The sequence below is a fragment of the Pan paniscus genome, chromosome 6, assembly GCF_029289425.2.
Source record: "Pan paniscus chromosome 6, NHGRI_mPanPan1-v2.0_pri, whole genome shotgun sequence".
Lineage (NCBI taxonomy): Eukaryota > Metazoa > Chordata > Mammalia > Primates > Hominidae > Pan > Pan paniscus.
In genome coordinates, this window is record NC_073255.2 from 91,701,193 (window position 1) to 91,721,669 (window position 20,477).

Consider the following 20,477-nt stretch of genomic DNA (forward strand, 5'->3'; position numbering starts at 1 on the left):
CTGCCTGCCTCGGCCTCCCAAAGTGCTGGGATTACAGGCGTGAGCCAGCACGCCTGGCCAAGACTTTGCATTTGTAACAAGTTCTTGTTACCTACGCAGTGGATGAGTTCAGTCGCTTGGTGGATTACAGACAGCTCCCAAAACATTGCCACTTGGAGAGTGGGGGCTGGGTTGGCTTTTATAAGCCTAGGCTAATGAGTCATGATATGATTGGATCTTGTAGTCAGGTGATGGCCAGGAGGTGTGATCTGACTGGATGCTGCAATGGGGTGATGCCAGGGCTCAATCTGATTGGATCCTGGATCCTGGTGGGCTGTGTCTGCTTCTTAATTTAGTCCGCATGCCCCGATCCTAGCACTTAGGTTCCCCCTGTGGGTGCAGGCTTGGTTCGTCTGGGCATGCTCAGGTTACATAATCTGAGGGTTCCAGGCAACTGATAAACTAACAACTTTGTTACATAAAAGTTGAACCAGGCAGGGCGCGGTGGCTCATGCCTGTAATCCCAGCACTTTGGGAGGCCGAGACGGGCGGATCACGAGGTCAGTAGATCGAGACCATCCTGGCTAACACGGTGAAACCCCGTCTCTACTAAAAATACAAAAAATTAGCCGGCCTGGTGGCGGGCGCCTGTAGTCCCAGCTACTCAGAAGGCTGAGGCAGGAGAATGGCATGAACCCAGGAGGCGAAGCTTGCAGTGAGCGGAGATTGAGCCACTGCACTCCAGCCTGGGCAACAGAGCGAGATTCTGTCTCAAAAAAAAAAAAAGAAAAAAAAAAAGTTGAACCAGATTGGTCTAGTGCAGCTACAGGCGCGGTGGCTCACGCCTGTAATCCCAGCACTTTGGGAGGCGGAGGCAGGCGATCCTAATGGTGTATCCCCACTTTGAGAACTACTTAACTAGAAGAAGCCAAAGTCACGAATACATCCCCTAACGCAAAGCCTCACAACTAGCAGGTGATCAATACATGCTTATTGTGTAAACTTCCTAAAGCAGAGAGTCCAATTTTTCTCTATTTCTTCACGTTGATTTAATTACTTAGATTGGAGTCTTTGTCAGCCGGGCACGGTGGCTCACGCCTGTAATCCCAGCACATCGGGGGGCTGAGGCGGGGGGATCACCTGAGGTCAGGAGTTCGAGACCAGCCTGACCAACATGGAGAAACCCCCATCTCTATTAAAAATACAAAATTTGCCGGGCATGGTGGTACATGCCTGTAATTCCAGCTACTCCGGAGGCCGAGGCAGGAGAATCGCTTGAACCTGGGAGGCGGAGGTTGCGGTGAGCTGAGATCACACCATTGCACTCCAGCCTGGGCAACAAGAGCGAAACTCCGTCTCAAAAAAGAAAAAAAAAAAAGATTGGGGTCTTTGTCCAAAACATTTTAGAATTGGGGCGGGGGGGGGGGGGGAATAATTGTAATAAAAAGTTCTGTTTGCCTTTATTATTTATGTATTTATTTATTTTCAGGACGGAGTCTCTCTCTGTCACCCAGGCTGGAGTGCAGTGGCCTGATCCTGGCTCACTGCAACCTTCGCCTCAGGGGTTCAAGCGATTCTTCTGCCTCAGCCTCCTGAGTAGTGGGGATTACATGCATGTTCCACCATGCCTAGCTAATTTTTGTATTTTTAGTAGAGACAGGGTTTCACTGTAACAGGACGAGCCACAGACAAAACCTCTCAGACACCGAGTTGTAGAAGGAAGGGCTTTATTCAGCTGGGAGCATTGGCAAGCTACTGCCTTAAAATCCGAGCTCCCCGAATGCACAGTTTCTGTCCCTTTTAAGGGCTCACATCACTAAAGATTTCAATGAAAGGGTCGTGATTGATTTGAGCAAGCAGCGGTATGTGATGGGGCTGCATGCACCGGTGGTCAGAGAGAAACAGAACAGGGCAGGGAGTGTCACAATGTTCTTCTATACAATGTCTGGAATCTATGAATAACATAGGTTTCTAAGTTATGATTTGATTTTTAACTACTGGGTTTAGACCAGGCAGGCCCAGGCGTGGTTTTGGGCATGGCGCTGGGCTGCCTGTCTTTGGTTTTACTTCCTTGTTGTTTTTTCTTAAAACAGGTACTGAGTATAAAACAATATAAAACAATATGAGAGGATCTCTCTCTTCTCTCATCACCGTGTTAGCCAGGCTGGTCTCGAACTCCTGACCTCAGGTGATCCATCCACCTTGGCCTCCCAAAGTGCTGGAATTACAGGCGTGAGCCACTGCACCTGGCCCCACGTTTGCCTTTATGAATAAGATTTATTTTAGTTCTTCTTTCTTTCTAATGCAAAGTACTTTAACACTTAATTTAAAAAAATTAAGTGTTTCAATCGGGTGGATGTGGTCCTCACGCCTGTAATCCCAGCACTTTGGGAGGCTAAGTCAGGAGGATCGCTCGAGCCCAGGAGGTTGAGACTAACCTGGGAAACATTGCGAGACCCCATCTTTATTTTTAAAAATGATTTCAATGCAGAAAATGCCTGTTATTGCCATAAAGAGCTATCTTGATAGCTGGGCCATTGCACTTCAGGAGTAGCTGTTGTATGGCAGCCGTGGAAGTTGTGCAGTGCTCAGCCTGTGCAACCACATGTGGCAGCCTGTTGGAGAGCTTCTCTGCAATAAATAGTAATGAAATATTTCTCTCCCTCCCTGCTTTTCAAAGCTTTTTTTTTTCTTTTGAGATGGAGTTTCACTCTTGTGGCCCAGGCTGGAGTGCAATGGCATGATCTCAGCTCACCGCAACCTCCGTCTCCCGGGTTCAAGCAATTCTCCTGCCTCAGCCTCCCGAATAGCTGGAATTACAGGCATGCGCCACCATGCCCAGCTAATTTTGTATTTTTGGTAGAGACAGGGTTTCTCCATGTTGGTCAGGCTGGTCTCGAACTCCTGACCTCAGGTGATCCGCCTGCCTTGGCCTCCCAACTTGCTGGGATTACAGGCCTGAGCCACCGCCTGGCCTCAAAGCTTCTTTTGTTAAAAGGTTTGGGCTAATTTTTAGTAACTTTTACGGTCTCATTTAATTTTTTCCCTGCTTCTTTTCTTTTTTTTAAAAAAATTATTTTTAAATTTTTTTTTTAAATTGAGACCGAGTCTTGCTTTGTTACCGAGGCTGGAGTGCAGTGATAAAATCTTGGCTCACTCCAACCTCCACCTCTCAGGTTCAAGCGATTCTCTTGCCTCAGCCTCCCAAGTAGCTGGGATTACAGGCGCCTGTCAGCACACCTGGCTAATTTTTGAATTTTTAGTAAGACGACATTTCACCATGTTGGCAAGGCTGGTCTCGAACTCCTGACCTCAAGTGATATGCCTGCCTCAGCCTCCCAAGTGCTGAGATTACAGGCATGAGCCACCGCACCCAGTGCTTTCCTTTTCTCTTTATGTGACTTGCTAAACCACTTGACAAAGAAGCTGAGGTTATTAGGTTTTTCTTTTCACAAATAAGGTGAATGAATCATAAGCCCATGTCTGCTGCTTTATTTACTGAATTAGTGTTCTAAAAATAAAACAGCACTCTTTAAGTCCAACATTTATACCTAAATTCTGGGCCCTGAAATGTAATTGTGCACCTGGGCCTGTATTTAACTTCAAATTCTCCATCTGTGTAAGATGCATAATACCAGGTCTACTTTGCAGACAGTTACGGTAAGTCAGATGATGTCTGAAAAACACTTGAGACACACAGTTGCCATGTTCTGTGTACTGACGGAAAGTATGAAATTAGCAAAACATGCAGGGAATATTCAGCTGTATTCATTACTGTGTTTGGGCAAAATACGGTAAAGAAATTGCTCAGCATAGTTTCTCTGAAGATGTTTGGGTATACTTAGCATGCTTTGCAAACCTTGGAATTGAATTTAATTTTTACTTAGAGAATTAAGCATCTAATTATTGCCACAAAAAATAGTAGATTAAGGCCGTGCACAGTGGCTCACGCCTGTAATCCTAGCACTTTGGGAGGCTGAGGGGGGTGGATCACCTGGGTTCAAGGGTTCGAGACCAGCGTGGCCACTGTGGTGAAACCCCGTCTCTACTAAAAAAAAAAAAAAAAAAAAAAAAAAAAAAAATTAGCCAGGCATGGCAGGGGTCGCCTGTAATCTCAGCTACCTTGGGAGGCTGAGGCAGGAGAATCGCTTGAACCCAGGAGGCGGAGATTGCAGTGAGGAGAGATCGCCCCACTGCACTCCAGCCTGGGCAACAGAGTGAGACTCTGTCTCAAACAAACAAACAAACAAACAAAATAGTAGATTAAGTTTGGGCAACATAGCAAGACCCTGTCCCTACAAAAAATTAAAATAATTAGCTAGGCGTGGTGGCACAAGCCTGTAGTTCCAGCAACTCTGGAGGCTGAGGCAGGAGGATTGATTGAACCTAAGAGTTCTAGGCTGCAGAGAGCTATGATTGCGCCACTGCACTCTGTTACAGATGTATACATGTACTGAGTCATGATGGAAAATGGATTGATTTAGAAATGTTTGGGGATGATGGCTTGCTCATTTGCCCTTCTATGGTTCACTATAGCCTAGGCTATTGGAGAAAAGCAAAACATTTGAAAGCTGAAACATTCAAAACATTCAAAGATTCAAAGCTGAAATCTGCGATCCATGCCATGAAACTCAAGGACAAAAAAAAAATGTGGCAGTTATTTTAGTGGCACGAAGTCCTGGGGCTGCTGGATCCCAGCCTAGGAGGAGAGGGACATGAAGAAAAGTAAGGGCCAGCACATTTTGACTGTTCTGGGGAAAAGGAACCGCAGCAAGAAGTAACTGCTCTGCTCAAAACATTCCTATTCTCTCTCTCTCTCTCTCATCTCACTCTGTCGCTCAGGCTGGAGTGCAGTGGTGCGATCTCGGCTCCCTGCAACCTGTGCCTCCTGGGTTCATGTGATTCTCCTGCCTCAGTCTCCCTAGTAGCTGGGATTACAGGTACCTACCACCACTCCCAGCTAATTTTGTATTTTGTATTTTAGAAGGGATTTCACCGTTTTGGCCAGGCTGGCCTCGAACTCCTGACCTTGGGTGATCCGCCTGCCTCAGCCTTCGAAAATGCTGGGATTACAGGTATGAGCCACCATGCCCGGCCAGCCTCTCTTTATTGGGAGCTTTCCATCCACTCTCCATCTCTTCTGCCTTTTCTTTTTAAATCTCCTCATCACTCCCTTGCAAACTCTCCATGCCTCCTAGTGCCTGAGGTAGGTATAAGACAGCTTGAAACCAGTAATCTGCAATTCTTTCCTGGGCTTTCCGTTCTCACAACAGAGTCTGTGTCACCTGCTAAGGTACTGAAACTGACTCAGTTCTTTCATAGAGCAGATGTTTATGGTTTCTTTTGAATAAACATAGAAATTGATCCTTCTAGCCTGGTGTGGTGGAGTGTGCCTGTATTCCCAGCTACTTGGGAGGCTGAGGTGGGAGGATCCCTTGAGCCCAGGAGTTCTGGGCTGTAGTGCGCTATGCCAATCAGGTGTCTGCACTAAGTTTAGCATCCACTTCCTGGGAGTGGGGGACCACCAGGTTGCTTAAGGAGGGGTTAACCAGTTCAGGTCAGAGACTGAGCAGGTCAAAACTCCCATGCTCATGAGCAGTGGCATCACGCCTGTGAACAGCCACTGCACTTCAGCCTGGGCAACATAGTGAGACCCTGTCTCAAAACAAAACAAAAGCAAAAGCAAAAGCAAAAGCAAAAAGAGAAACAAATTGACCTTTCCAGTCTTGAAATTTGAGAAAGTGACATTTGCCTTATTTGAGTTCCTTTCTCAGGAAATCAACCATCAGGCCTCCCAGATGGTATCAAGGAACTGAAACTTACCAGATCACTGCATTTGGACAAGGAGATGCGGGACCCCTCATCTGTCATAATGGCCTAACAGACCACCTGCTGCCTGTTGATCAACTCCTCTTCCTTACCCCTCCCTAATTCCTGTTTTACTGCATGTAGTTACATTTCTTCCTTCCTGTATAAACCTCTAATTTTAGTTGGTCAGGGAGACGAATTTGAAACTGATCTCCCATCTCCTTGGCTGGAGCACCCAATTAAAGCCTTCTTCCCTGGCACTACTGATTGGCTTTCTGTGCAGCAAGCGGCAGGACCTACACCAAACCCCCGGCATTTTGGCAACAGCACTGGTCATGCTAGGGAAAAAGTTCAAGATCTCAACTTCCAAGACCCAGGGAAGCCTCTCACAATTTTTAAAGGGCAGGGCAGAAGAGATCTTTGAAAGTGAATCTGAATGAGAATAAAAGTGCAGTTTCACTTTGAATTTTCCAAAAAGCTTATTAAATTAGTATTTTCATATGCTTTTGAAAACTTTATTTATTTATTTATTTATTTATTTAGAGACAGAGTCTCACTCTGTCACCCAGGTTGGAGTGCAGTGGCGTGCTCTCGACTCACTGCAACCTCTGCCTTTCAGGCTCAAGCAATTCTCCTGCCTCAGCCTCCTGAGTAGCTGGGATTACAGGTGGCACCACCACCATGCCCAGCTAATTTTTGTATTTTTTTTTTTTTGAGACAGATTTCGCTAGTTTCGCTCTTGTTGCCCAGGCTGGAGTGCGATGGCGCAATCTTGGCTCACTGCAACCTCCACCTCCCTGGTTCAAGTGATTCTCCTGCCTCAGCCTCCCAAGTACCTGGGATTATAGGTGCCCGCCACCACATCCAGCTGATTTTTTGTGTTTTAGTGGATGTGGGGTTTCATCATGTTGGCCAGGCTGGTCTTGAACTCCTGTCCTCAAGTGATCCACCAGCCTTGGCATCCCAGAAGGATGGGATTATAGGCATGAGGCACTGCGCCTGGCCTAATTTTTATATTTTCAGTAGAGATGGGGTTTCACCACTTTGGCCAGGCTGGTCTCGAACTCCTGACCTCAGGTGATCTGCCTACCTCTGCCTCCCAAAGTGCTGGGATTGCAGGTGTGAGCCACCGTGACTGGCTGAAAACTTTATTTCAAAACTAATCATGCTGGTTGTAATATGCTTGTGTAGGTTACATGTGTATTTTTCCACAGATTTTTCTATGCTCTTTCAACCGTATATAAACCTGTACACACATATTTAGGGTTTTTCCTCCAAAAAAGTGACAAAAATGGGATCACACCATAATACATTCCTCCGTAGTTTTATTCCCTCTTCCATCTCTACCCCTCCTCCACTTATTACCATGGACATCCCTATAGGACATACGGGAAGATGTCTCATTTGTTAAAATATACTTAATATTCCACAATAGGCTGGGTGCAGTTGCCCACACCTGTAATCCCAGCACTTTTGGGAGGCTGAGACAGGCGGATCACCTGAGGTCAGGAGTTCAAAACTGGCCTGGCCCAAATAGGGAAACCCTGTCTTTACTAAAAATACAAAAATTAGCCAGGCATGGTGGTGCGCACCTGTAGTCCCTACTATTCAGGAGGCTGAGGCACGAAAATCGCTTGAATTCGGGAGTTGGAGGTTGCAGTGAGCTAAGATTGCACCACTGCACTCCAACCTGGGCAACAGGGCAAGACTCCATCTCAAAAAAAAGAAAAATCCACAATAAGGAGATGTTACAATTCATTTAACTACAGGTTGAGTATCCTTAATCCGAAAAACCCCCAAATTAGAAACATAATGCTCAAAGGAAATGGTCCCTGAGTATTTTGATTTTTGAATTTTTTTTTTTTTTTTTTTTTTTTTTGAGACGGAGTCTCGCTCTGTCGCCCAGGCTGGAGTGCAGTGGCGCCATCTCCGCTCACTGCAAGCTCCGCCTCCCGGGCTCACGCCATTCTCCTGCCTCAGCCTCCGGAGTAGCTGGGACTACAGGCACCCGCCACCAGGCTGGCTAATTTTTTGTATTTTTAGTGGAGACGGGGTTTCACCGTGTTAGCCAGGATGGTCTCGATCTCCTGACCTCGTGATCCACCCGCCTCGGCCTCTCAAAGTGCTGGGATTACAGGTGTGAGCCACCGCGCCCGGCCGATTTTTGAGTTTTTGAATTAGGCATGAAAATATGCCAAAATCTGAAAAAATATCTGAAATTTTAAATACTTCTTTCCCAAGCATTTGGAATGAAGTGATACTCAGCCTGTATTTGCTGTTGATGGCCATTTTCAGTTTTTACTAATACAAGCAGAAAATAACATTGTACACATATCCTTAGAATCTAGGTAATTTTATTTCTGGCAGACAGATGCCTAAAGAGCCATCAATTGCTGTATCAAATAGTGCACATGGCCAGGTACAGTGGTTCATGCCTGTAATCTCAGTGCTTTGGGAGGTCGGTGTGGTAGGATTGTTTGAGGCCAGGAGTTCCAGACCAGCCTGAGCAACATAGCAAGGCTCTGCATGTACGAAAAAAAAAATTAGCCGGGCATGGTGGTGACTGCCTGTAGTCCCAGGTACTCAGGAGGCTGAGGTGGGAGGATCACTTGAGCCCAGGAGGTTGAGGCTTGTAGTGAGCAGTGATCTTGCTACTGCACTCCAGCCTGGGCGGCAGAGCAAGACCCTCCTCCTCAAAAAAAAAAAAAAAAAAAAGTGCACATATTTAAAAATTTTAAGATACCACCAGGCCAGGTGCAGTGGCTCATGCCTTAACCCCAGCACTTTGGGAGGCTGAGGCAGGTGGATCTCCTGAGGTCAAGAGTTTGAGACCTGGCCGGGCATGGTGGCTCATGCTTGTAATCCCAGCACTTTGGGAGGCTGAGGCAGGCGGATCATGAGGTCAGGAGTTTGAGACCAGCCTGGTCAACACAGTGAAACCCCGTCTCTACTAAAAATACAAAAATTAGCTGGGCATGGAGGCGAGTGCCTGTAATCCCAGCTACTGGGGAGGCTGAGGCATGAGAATTGCTTGAACCCAGGAGGCAGAGTTTGCAGTGAGCCAAGAACGTGCCACTGTGTGGAGGTTGCAATGAGCCAAGATCACACCATTGCACTCCAGCCTGGGTGACAGAGCTAGACTCCATTTCAAAAAAAAAAAAACAAAAAAAACCACAAAAAAAACAGAGTTTGAGACCAGCCTGGCCAATATGGTGAAACCTCGTCTCTACTAAAAATACAAAAAAAAAAAAAAAAAAAAAAAAAAATTATCTGGGCGTGGTGGCACCCGCCTGTAATCCCAGCTACTTGGGGAGGCTGAGGCAGGAGAATCGCTTGAACCCAGGAGGCAGAGTTTGCAGTGAGCCAAGAACGTGCCACTGTACTCCAGCTTAGGCAACAAAGGGAAACTCCATCACAAAAAAAAAAAAAAAAAAAAGATACCACCAAATTACTTTCCTGAAAGGTTAGAGCCAGTTATACTTCTATCAGTAAATGCATGAAAGTGCCTGTTCCTTCACTTACTTGCCAATATCACAATTAATCTTTTGCCTTTTCTTCAATATGATGGGTAGAAAATGATTTCTCATTGTTTAGCATTTCTAAGGGAAGTTGAATATCCTATTTTGCATTTAATTTTAAATTAATGTACCAATTTTCCCCATGCTCAGGGGTGAATATTAGACCTTTTTCTTGGTTGGTCATAAGTTATTGGCATTTTACCTGTCTTACCTGTTGCACATATTTTCTCCTAGCCATTTTTTTTTTTTTTTTTTTTTTTTGAGACAGTCTATTCTCTGTTGCATAGGCTGGAGTGCAATGGCACAATCTCAGCTCACTGCATCCTCCGCTTCCTGGGCTCAAGAGATTCTCCTGCCTCAGCTTCCCGAGTAGCTGGGATTACAGGCGCGTACCACCATGCTCAGATAATTTTTTTTTTTTTTTGTATTTTTAGTAAAGACAGGGTTTTACCATGTTGCCCAGGCTGGTATTGAACTCCTGACTTAAAGTGATCCACCAGCTTTGGCCTCCCAAAGTGCTGGGATTACAGGCATGAGCCACTGTGCCTGGCCCACATGTTTATTATTTCAGACATTTACTCCACATCTACTAGGTCCAAAGCATGGTGGGATATACACACACATTGCTAACTCCCTTTCCCTTAAGGAGCTCACAGTCTAGCCTGAAGGCAGATAATTAAGCAGCTCTAATACAAGTTTGAATAAATCTAGACCCATGAAGGAATTTAAGTAGAGTACTGGGTTCCAGCAACTGGAGCAAATACTTCTGTATGGGGTACAAGGGAAGCTTCAGAGAAAAGAACTGTGGTAAAAGAAGAGGCCGAAGTCTGAAATGTCATTGTGACCAAATGCACACACCATCAGCTTGCACTGAAAAAGTCAAATCAATCAATCGTTAAAATAATCCATTATGGCTGTGGTACTGGGAAGATGATCATGAACCAAAAATGTTAAGTTCTTTGATAATGAAATTAGTATAAAATTAAAAAAATAAGTTTAGATGATGACTCAGATGTGATCTACATTTGACATTTCTTGAAGTTCCAGCTTTTTAGAAAAAAATGAATATTCAGAATCAGAAAATCTTTGTTTTGAGATGGGGTCTGGCTCTGTTGCCCAGGTTGGAGTGCAGTGGGGTGATTTTAGCTCACTGCAACCTCCGCCTCCCGGGCTCAAGTGGTCCTCCTGCCTCAGCCTCCCAAGTAGTTGGGACCATAGGTGCACACCACCGTGCCTAATTTTTTGTATTTTTGGTAGAGATGGGGTTTCACTGTGTTGCCCAGGCTGGTCTTGAACTCCTGAGCTCAAGTGATTCACCCGCCTTGGCCTCCCTAAGTGCTGGGATTACCAGTGTGAGCCACTGCGCCTGGCCCCAGAAAATCTTAAGGAAATGTTTCATTAAATGTTTATATTTTCTTACTAAGATAGATAGAGCTATTGATATATTAAACAAATAGCTGTATCAAAACAGCAGCCTAGCTTTAGCATTAACAGAAAAAGAGTTCATTCCCATGTTATCAAACAAGAATATATTTTAACACTGTAAGAAAAAATTTTGACTTTATAATCTCAATTATTTTAAACTAAGGGAACATTTCTGAGAGCTTGTATTAGCAGGGAGTTCTGTGTGCTTATAAGTCAACAGGCTTCTTGACTTATAAACCAATCAGTACCTTTTTAAGTCAAGAAGCCTGTTTTCAGTTAAAATAAAAACTGCTGTCCAGAAATACATCTGTATATTTATTTTGAGTGAATTTGATTTATATTCTAGAATGTATCTCTTTTGAAATAGATTTTTTTTTTTTTTTGGAGCCAAATTTCACTCTGTCACCCAGGCTGGAGTGCAGCGGCACGTTCTCAGCTCATTGCAACCTCTGCCTCCTGGGTTCAAGCGATTCTCCTGCTTCAGCCTCCCGAGTAGCTGGGACTACAGGCATGCACCACTATGCCTGGCTAATTTTTGTATTTTTAGTAGAGACGGGGTTTCACTGTGTTGCCTAGGCTGGTCTCGAACTTCTGACCTCAGGTGATCCGCCTGCCTCAGCCTCCCAAAGTGCTGGGATTACAGGTGTGAGTCACCTCCCTGGCCTTGAAGTAGATTTTTAAAAGCTTGCACCTTGTCCATTTACGTGTTTAAATACTAAAATAATACTTCAGTTACATCCCAAGTGTTAGCAAAAATTTTTCAGGCGTTTACAAGTACAGGCCCTGTTCTAAGCACTCTTCATATGGACTTATTTAGTTCTCCTAACAACTCCCTAACCCTACCACAGACACAGGCAGAGAAAAGAAAGGGAGTTAGGAAGTTGTCTAGAAACACAAGCCATAGTTTAATAAACATAAGAGTGGTTTTATTGATTACATACAATTTTAGCTATATTAATATATATTACAAACTTTAAGAATTAGAAATAAAGTGACTTTTATTTTTTAACCAAGAATAATCTAAGTTATGGCAGCATGTTCAACGAAAATTATTTAAGTCCGGCACAATTTTTCTATATCTGTTTCTCAGATAATCAGGAACATCATCCAAGCTTTATATTGCGATACCATAATGACCCTCAGAACACAAGTTCCATTAAGTAGAGATGAAGCATCATGTTTTCCTTTTTAGGAAAGACCCCCCTTTTGTCATATAGACATACCCCTAATAATCTTACTCTACTGTACAAATAACTTTTCACCCACAAGAGCTGCCTCAAGTAACTTTCATTTTGGAAAGCTATCAAGGCATGAGACAGAGTAGCAAAATGCCACTCTGGACTTTGCATCCTGGAGTTTCAATTTTGCTTTAGGATTTAGACCCCAGTTTATAATGAAAACCAAATCATTCCCACATTATTATACTTATGTAGGTAGGCCTTGCTGTGTCCACTGTTAACACAAAGATAGAAAATGTCAAATAGTTTGAGCAAGTATTTGGCAGACCACAGACATGAAACAGTGCCGTCGGAAACGAAAACACTTTAGTGTTTTAGAGGTGAAGAGACTGATGGGTGTCATTCAAATTTCTCATCTCCTTCTTCCAAATCTTTCAGATTGAGTACTTCCAAAGAACCTTTGCCTTTGGTTTCCTTTTTTATTAGCTCATCAATTTCTCGGAAGCAGCCCAGGTCAATCAGACATACCTGAAACATTTAACGTAGCAGTTCACCACATGAGGATGAGCAAGACACAGAATAAACTCAGCCTTAACTTCCTTTGAGGCAAGCACAATGCTGTCCAGATCTCTAATAATACCACAGTTCTATGGTGCAATAGATAAGACAATGGGTAGGGCAGCACACTGGGTTCCAGTTCAGCCTCTGCCCTCAAGTATCCATGTAGCCCCCTGTGACAAGGCATTAATCCCTATGTTTAAACACTTATTCTGATTCTTCAGCTGTAAATGGAAGGGACAAACTAGAAAACTCTGATTCTTCTCATACTAAAATTTAACATTACATTTTATAGCTCAGTAAAGTCACCTCCACGTATGAAGGAGAAAAAGCAATGTGAAGACTTATGTAGACACCATGTGTATGTTTTTTTAAAATTTTTTTTGAGATAGAGTGCAGTGGTGTGATCTCGGCTCACTGCAGCCTCCGCCTCCCAGGTTCAAGTGATTCTCCTGCCTCGGCCTCCCAAGACACTGGGATTACAGACGCCCACCACCACACCTGGCTTATTTTTTGTATTTTTAGTAGAGACAGGGTTTCACCGTGTTATCTGCTCGCCTCGGCCTCCCAAAGTGCTGGGATTACAGGTATGAGCCACTGTGCCTGGCCCACGTGTACAGTTTTGCAAAGATTTTAGAACTTCAAGTAGTGTCAGATGGGTTAGTTCACATCTACAGTGGATACTCACATACTCAACACTTCTCTACAGGTCATTTACTTTTAAAAAGAAGCTGCAGACAGGGCGCGGTGGCTCACGCCTGTAATCCCAGCACTTTGGGAGGCCGAGGCTGGTGGATCACCTGAGGTCAGGAGTTCGAGACCAGCCTGACCAACATGGAGAAACCCTGTCTCTACCAAAAATACAAAATTAGCTGGGCGAGGTGGCACATGCCTGTAATCCCAGCTACTCGGGAGGCTGAGGCAGGAGAATCGCTTGAACCCGGGAGGCAGAGGTTGCAGTGAGCTGAGATCACACCATTGCACTCTAGCCTGGGCAACGAGAGTGAAACTCTGTCTCAAAAATAAATAAATAAATAAATAAATAAATAAATAAATGAATGAATAAGCTGCAAAGCCTTGAAAACATGAATTTGTAGACAGCTGAATTTACACTGTGTTTGAAGCTGTGGGGTGAGGTCATAAGGACATAATGGTTTCGCTGCTTCTTTAAAATGTTCTGTGTTTAGTGTCACCAGGTTCACACACTAATATCCTCTGGAAACACCCTCACAGACATACCCCAAATAATGCTTTATCAGGCTTCTAGGGATTCCTTTCCAGTCAAGTTGACACCTAAAATTACATCCACAATTCCACCCCTTATCAACTTGGCACCCAGACTCATCTCTTTAAACCATTTTTAATTTTCAAATGAAGACAATAACAAGGTCCTAGCTTTTCCTCACATGATGCAATTAACCAGACGCGACTATCCTGCATACAACTCAAAGAGTGCTAATCCTTTTGCCAGAATTCAGCTTTCAGAATTTCATCATTCAGGATTCAATCTTTTTTTTTTTTTTTTTTGAGATGGAGTTTCGCTCTTGTTGCCCAGGCTGGAGTGCAATGGTGCAATCTTGGCTCACCGCAACCTCTGCCTCCCATGTTCAAGTGATTCTTCTGACTCAGCCTCCCAAGTAGCTGGGATTACAGGGATGTGCCACCACGCCTGACCATTTTGTATTTTTAGTAGAGACAGGGTTTCTCCATGTTGGTCAGGCTGGTCTCGAATTCCCGACCTCAGGTGATCCGCCTGCCTCAGCCTCCCAAAGTGCTGGGATTACAGGCGTGAGCCACTGCGCCGAGCCAGGATTCAATCTTTTGGAACTGTGATTTTCAAGATATTAGAAGTTCAGGCTTTGGACTTTAGAGATTTTGATTTTTTTATGATTTCAACATTGGGATTGTGGTATTTGGGATTGCCTTTTAGGATTATGATCAGCACTGGAGTAAAGCACGCAATTGAGCTATCTCTGAAAACTCAATATAAATTCCCATAGTGTGCTTTGTACTAATTTTTGCAAAATTTTTCAGGTAATTGGAATTATCAATCTTCCACTAAAATAGCAATTTTTAAGTGGCTTATTTTAAATAGTTGCTAAATTTGCTAAAATCATGTATCTAAAACACTATGCATAATATATGACAAAAATAAATGCTGGGAAAAAAATAAAAGGATTTGTGGTAAACAAGGCTGACCAACCTTTAGTCTTAAGAGAATATCTGGCTGGGCACAGTGGCTCACGCCCGTAAATCCCTGCACTTTGGGAGGCCGAGGCAGGTGGATCATGAGGTCAGGAGATCAAGACCATCCTGGCTAACACGGTGAAACCCCATCTCTACTAAAAAGTACGAAAAATTAGCCAGGCGTGGTGGCGGGCGCCTGTAGTCCCAGCTACACGGGAGGCTGAGGCAGGAGAATGGCATGAACCCGGGAAGCGAAGCTTGCAGTGAGCCGAGATTGCGCCACTGCACTCCAGCCTGGGCAACAGAGCAAGACTCCATCTCAAAAAAAAAAAAAAAAAAAAAGAAAAAAAAAAGAAAAGAAAATATCTGACTGTTTACAACGTCTGAATGTTTGCTACAAATTTATTACTAGAGAATACAATATTTAGGTAACATGAAGCAAAGAAAATATTTGACTCTTACGATTTCTAACTGTTGGCCATAATCTTTACTTTCTATGACCTTGATCAGCGGCTTGAGCTTTTCTTTCAGCTTCTTGCCTTCATTCACTGGAAGGATGAACCGAAGCCTCATGTGAGCACGTTCTATCTGCATTTTCTCTTTTAACTGCTTTATCACTTCCAAAGCCTACCAAGACAAAATCGAGAATGCAATTTCTTCTACTATATTATTTCATAAGGTTTTCAAAAACAAAGTAGTTTCCATGTAGTTGGATTAGGTAATGGTTTCTTAGGTATAACATTAAGAACATAAGTGACCGTTAAAAAAAAAATAGAAAAATTGGACTTATCAAGAAGAAAAAAATTATGAAGAAAGTGAAGGCCAGGTGTGGTGGCTCACGCCTGTAATCCCAGCACTTTGGGAGGCCGAGGTGGGTGCATCACAAGCTCAGGAATTCGAGACCAGCCTGGCCAACATGGTGAAACCCCGTCTCTACTAAAAATACAAAAAAAGAAAAATTAGCCGGGTGTGGTAGCACACGCCTGTAGTACCAGCTACTCAAGAGGCTGAGGCAGGAGAATTGCTTGAATCCGGGAGGCAGAGTTTGCAATGAGCCAAGATCGCGCCACTGCACTCTAGTCTGGGTGACAGAGCAAGAAAAAAAAGGGAGCAAAGAACCTGAACAGAGATTTCTCAAAAGCAGACAGACGAGGCACCAATAAGCACATGGAAATATGCTCAAATCATTATTAAGGAAATGCAAATCAAAACGACGACAAGATACCACCAGGATGGCCATCATCAAAAAGGCAGACAATGACAAGCATTACTGAGGATGCGGAGAAACTGAACTCTTAAACGCTGTTGGTGGTAATGTAAAATGGTGCAGCTGTTTTAGAAATAGGTTTGGTAGTCCCCAGGTATACAGAAATGAAAACATATGTCTACACAAAAACATACAAGAAATTTTATAGCAGCATTGCTCATCATAGCTCAAAAGTGAAAGCAACCCAATGTCTATCAACTGATAAATGAATGAACAAAATATGTTTTTTTCCATACAGTGGGCTATTATTCCGGCATAAAAAAGAAATGACATGCTGATGCAGGTTACAACATGTATGAACCCTGAAAAGGCCATATATTGTATGATTCCATTTATATGAAATGTCCAGAATTGACAAGTCCATAACGACAGGAGATTAGTGGTTGGGAGGGGCCTGTGGGGGGAAAATGGGGGATGGCTACTAATGGACACTGACTTTCTTTTTGTGGTGATGAAAATGTTCTCAAACCAGGTAGCAGGGAAGGTTCCCAAACTTTGTTAATATACCACTTAAAGTGTACACACTTTATGAGTGTGAAATTTATTGTATGTGAATTATATGTAAATTAAAAAATTCAAAAAGAGGTGTTAAAATGACCCTTTAAAAACTCAAGTTTTGTCTTTAAAAGTTTGATTTGGATAGGAAGAAGAAAGTCCTATATACATATTTGTGTTTACTTGAAAAAAAAAACTACTTATCTTTACAACCCCGTCCTTTTCCTCCATCTCTTCCACAAAACTTCTACCCACTTGCTTCCATGCAAACCCATTTTTTTAAATTTAATTTTTTATATTAAAAAAATTAGAGGTAGGGTACGGTAGCTGACGCCTGTAATCCCAGCACTTTGGGAGGCCAAGGTGGACGGATCACCTGAGGTCAGGAGTTCAAGACCAGCCTGGCCAACATGGTGAAACCTCAACTCTACTAAAAATAACAAAATTAGCTGGGTGTGGTGGCACGTGCCTATAATCCCAGCTACTTGGGAGGCTGAGGCAGGAGACTTGCTTGAACGCGGGAGGTGGAGATTGTAGTGAGCCGAGATCGTGCCACTGCACTCCAGCCTGGGCAACACAGTGCGACTCTGTCTCAAAAAAAAAAAAAAACAATAAATAAATAAAAAAATGTAGAGATGGGGCGTCCCTATGTTTCCCAGGCTGTTTCCAGGCCTCAAGCAATCCTCCCATCTTGGCTCCCAAAGTGCTAGGATTACGGGTATGAACCATTGTGCCTGGCCCCAGACCCACTATTTTAATGATTTCTTCAGAGAAAACTGATTTTCATGGCTATATTTTGATGACATGAGAGACCACTCACCTGCTGTTTTGTACTCCTGTTGGTTTTCACCGAATAGTGGATGTCCTTCATGGCTCTCTCAATAAGGATCACGGTGTATGGTCTCTTTGTTTCAGGAGTCACACATTTGTCTGCCACAATAGTTGCAATGTCCCTAAACATCTGCTCCAGTTGTGTGTGTCTTTATCTGATACTTGAACTTCTCCTTTAGTCAAAATCTAAAAAAATGCCAACACAGTTAAGAAATCACTATCTTTCTTTATCACACACTATTTATTAACTGACGACAAAAAATGAGTAACTGGGGAGAAAATTAAATTTCATCCTCTCCAGCTATTAATATGTAAGTAATGGTTTGAGCTTTGCCCAAAAGATGCAAGAATCTTTTGGCTGGGCGCAGTGGCTCACATCTGTAATCCCAGCACTTTGGGTGGCTAAGGTGGGCATATCACCCAAGGTCAGGAGTTTGAGACCAACCTGGCCAACATGGTGAAACCCCATCTCTACTAAAAATCCAAAAATTAGCCGGGCAGGGTGGTGGGCACCTGTAATCCCAGCTACCCTGGAAGCTGAGGCAAGAGAATCGCTTGAACCCAGGAGGCAGAGGTTGCAGTGAGCTGAGTGCAGTGAAGTGCACTGCACTCCAGCCAAGGGCAACAGAGCAAGACTCTGTCCCCCGCCAAAAAAATAAAAGGGTCTGAAAGATGAAATACTTGAAAACAAATTCAGTTTTCAGGTATACCACATTCTATAAATGAGGTAATTTATAGAAAAATGAGGTAATTTAGTAGAAAATCTGATTTCAGGTTTTGGCAAAAAAAAAAAAAAAAAAACCACACAAAAAAACAAAACCACCAAGTTCTTTATTATTAGAAGTGATATTGTGCAGTTCACATTATTGCTTGGTTAGTCTTTCCTCCAGAAAAACAGGCTTTAATGTTTAATATATCTACAAATACGTTATAAATGGTTATTAGGGTTAGCTATGCTGCAGCTGTTACCCGCCTGCTTACAGATTTCAGTTTGGTCATCTGTTCCAAACGCACTGATGAGATCTTCCTTCTCGGCAACCTGACCTTAGGAAACATTTACAAACACTGAGTGGGTCTGCAGAACTTCATCAAGGTCTTTTTCCCTTGTGAGGGCAGGAGAGAAAGTCCTATGTGAATATACTTGAAACTTGGACATGCATTTACATTTAAATACGAGATGGCAACAACATGAACGGCAAGACACAACAAATCCCCCTGATGATCTTTAGTGTAGAGGGCAGTTTTCTTTTTCTTCCCCCCCCACCCCCGCCCCTAGATGGAATTTCACTGTTTTTGCCTAGGCTGGAGTGCAATGGCGCGATCTCGGCTCACTGCAACGTCCGCCTCCCGGGTTCAAGTGATTCTCCTGCCTCAGACTCCTGAGTAGCTGGGATTACAGGCATGCGCCACCACACCCGGCTAATTTTGTATTTTTAGTAGAGATGGTGTTTCATGTTGGCCAGGCTGGCCTCGAACTCCTGGACTCAAGTGATCTGCCCGCATCGGCCTGAGGGAACATTTTCAAAACTCAGAACTGTATTTGCCCTACCATTTGCTCACTGGAGAAAAATGTCATGGGAGGACGTAAGAAACACAAGGGTGGGGTGCAGACAGCTGCTGCCACGGAATGCCAGTCCCTAGATGGCAGCAGTGAAGACACTACGCACTTTAAACTGCTAGGGCTACTGAGATCTATGACAGTATTCGGAACACTAGGTTCTCAGCCATCATTATTCTAGGAAAAGGACCACAATTATGAGATTTCTTGGCTGCAGCTTTTATGACACCAACAAAACAAAACCCCAAACCAACAACCCAATCGGAACCAACTAAATAAAGAAACCCTTGGCTTAGGCGCCAAGCTCGGACAGCGACGTCTCATGCTCACAGCCGGAATGTTCCATTTCCTCCCCGGCCAACAAACACCCCAGCCTGGCCCATTCACTCGACTTGGGCAGAGACAGGCCGCCTCGGAGGTGACGGCTCAGGCCCAGGCCCAGGCCCGAGGGAGGGGGCTACTCACACGCCGCTCCGCCAGCCGACGACCTTGTTTTTGTAGCAGGCGATTTCGAAGCGCTTCCCGGCGCGCTTCATCCGTACCACGGCCACATTGGTTAGGCGGATCTGGTTGGTGGGGGTGAAGATCGACATCGCGGCTGTTCAAAGACCCAGAAGCCGGCGAACCAGGGCTGACCCGCGCTGCCCAGCCTGTAGGCCACCAGCGCCTCGCGGTAACGACCGAGCGGCGCGCGGCACTGACCCAACCACAAGTGCGCGGTGCCGCGACTCACTAGCTTCAGGCAGCCGCCACAGCGTGTCTGGCAGGCTTACTTACTGCGCAGGCGTCAGGTGGAGCAGAAGCCGGGAGGGGAAAAGTGAGCGATGACGCCTGCGCATTGTGGCTTTTTATGCCATCTTTCCACGCCCAAAAAGGGAGGTGCTTTTCCTTGGCGTTTTACTTTCGCCAATGAGCTGAGAGCTCTGACAGGATGCTCGCGGATGTTTAGTGACCGGGTTGAAACACAGCGTTGGCACCACCTCGTTCCGCGGAATTCAAGGGCCAGACCCACTTTATAATAGAAATTTTTTTATAATAGAATTATTTTATGATAAATATTTTTATTTACTCACCCTTTTATAATAGAAATATTTTAACATAAAATGTAGACAAAAAAGTGTAATGAACCTTCCATGTACCCATCACCGCGCTATCAACATTTTGCCATCCTTGTTTTATTCTTTTTTCATTTTTTTGTTGCTTTTTTATTTACTTTTTTTTTTTTTAAAGTCAGTCTCACTCTGTCACCCAGGCTGGAGTGCAGTGGCAGGGTCATGGCCCCACTGCAGCTTCGACCTCCTGGGTTCGAGCGATCTTCCAGCGTTAGCTTCCCAAGTAGCTGGGACTACAGGTGTGAGCGGCCACGCCAAGCTAATTTAATTAAATAAATAATTAAAAAAATTTTTTGTACAGACGAGGTCTCACTATGTTGCTCAGGCTGGTCTCGAACTCCTGGGCTCAAGCGATCCTCCCGCTTCGGCTTCCCAAAGTGCTGGGATTACAGGTTTGAGTCACAGCGCCCGGCCGGTTGGGGGTATTTTAAAGAAAGCATCATATGGTTTCAGCATTAAATACTCCAGCCTATAGCCCTTAACAGATACACGCGACGAGATTAACTACAATTCCTTAATATCATCTAATAGCAAGTCCATCCTCGGGTTTCCCAAAAATAA

At 44.2% G+C, this 20,477-nt stretch overlaps 1 pseudogene; it reads right to left on the reverse strand.

Annotated features, from left to right (window-relative positions):
- Positions 1 to 11,634: 11,634 nt before the first annotated feature.
- LOC117978804 (ribosome maturation protein SBDS-like) lies at positions 11,635 to 20,425 on the reverse strand (annotated as a pseudogene).
- Positions 20,426 to 20,477: the final 52 nt, after the last annotated feature.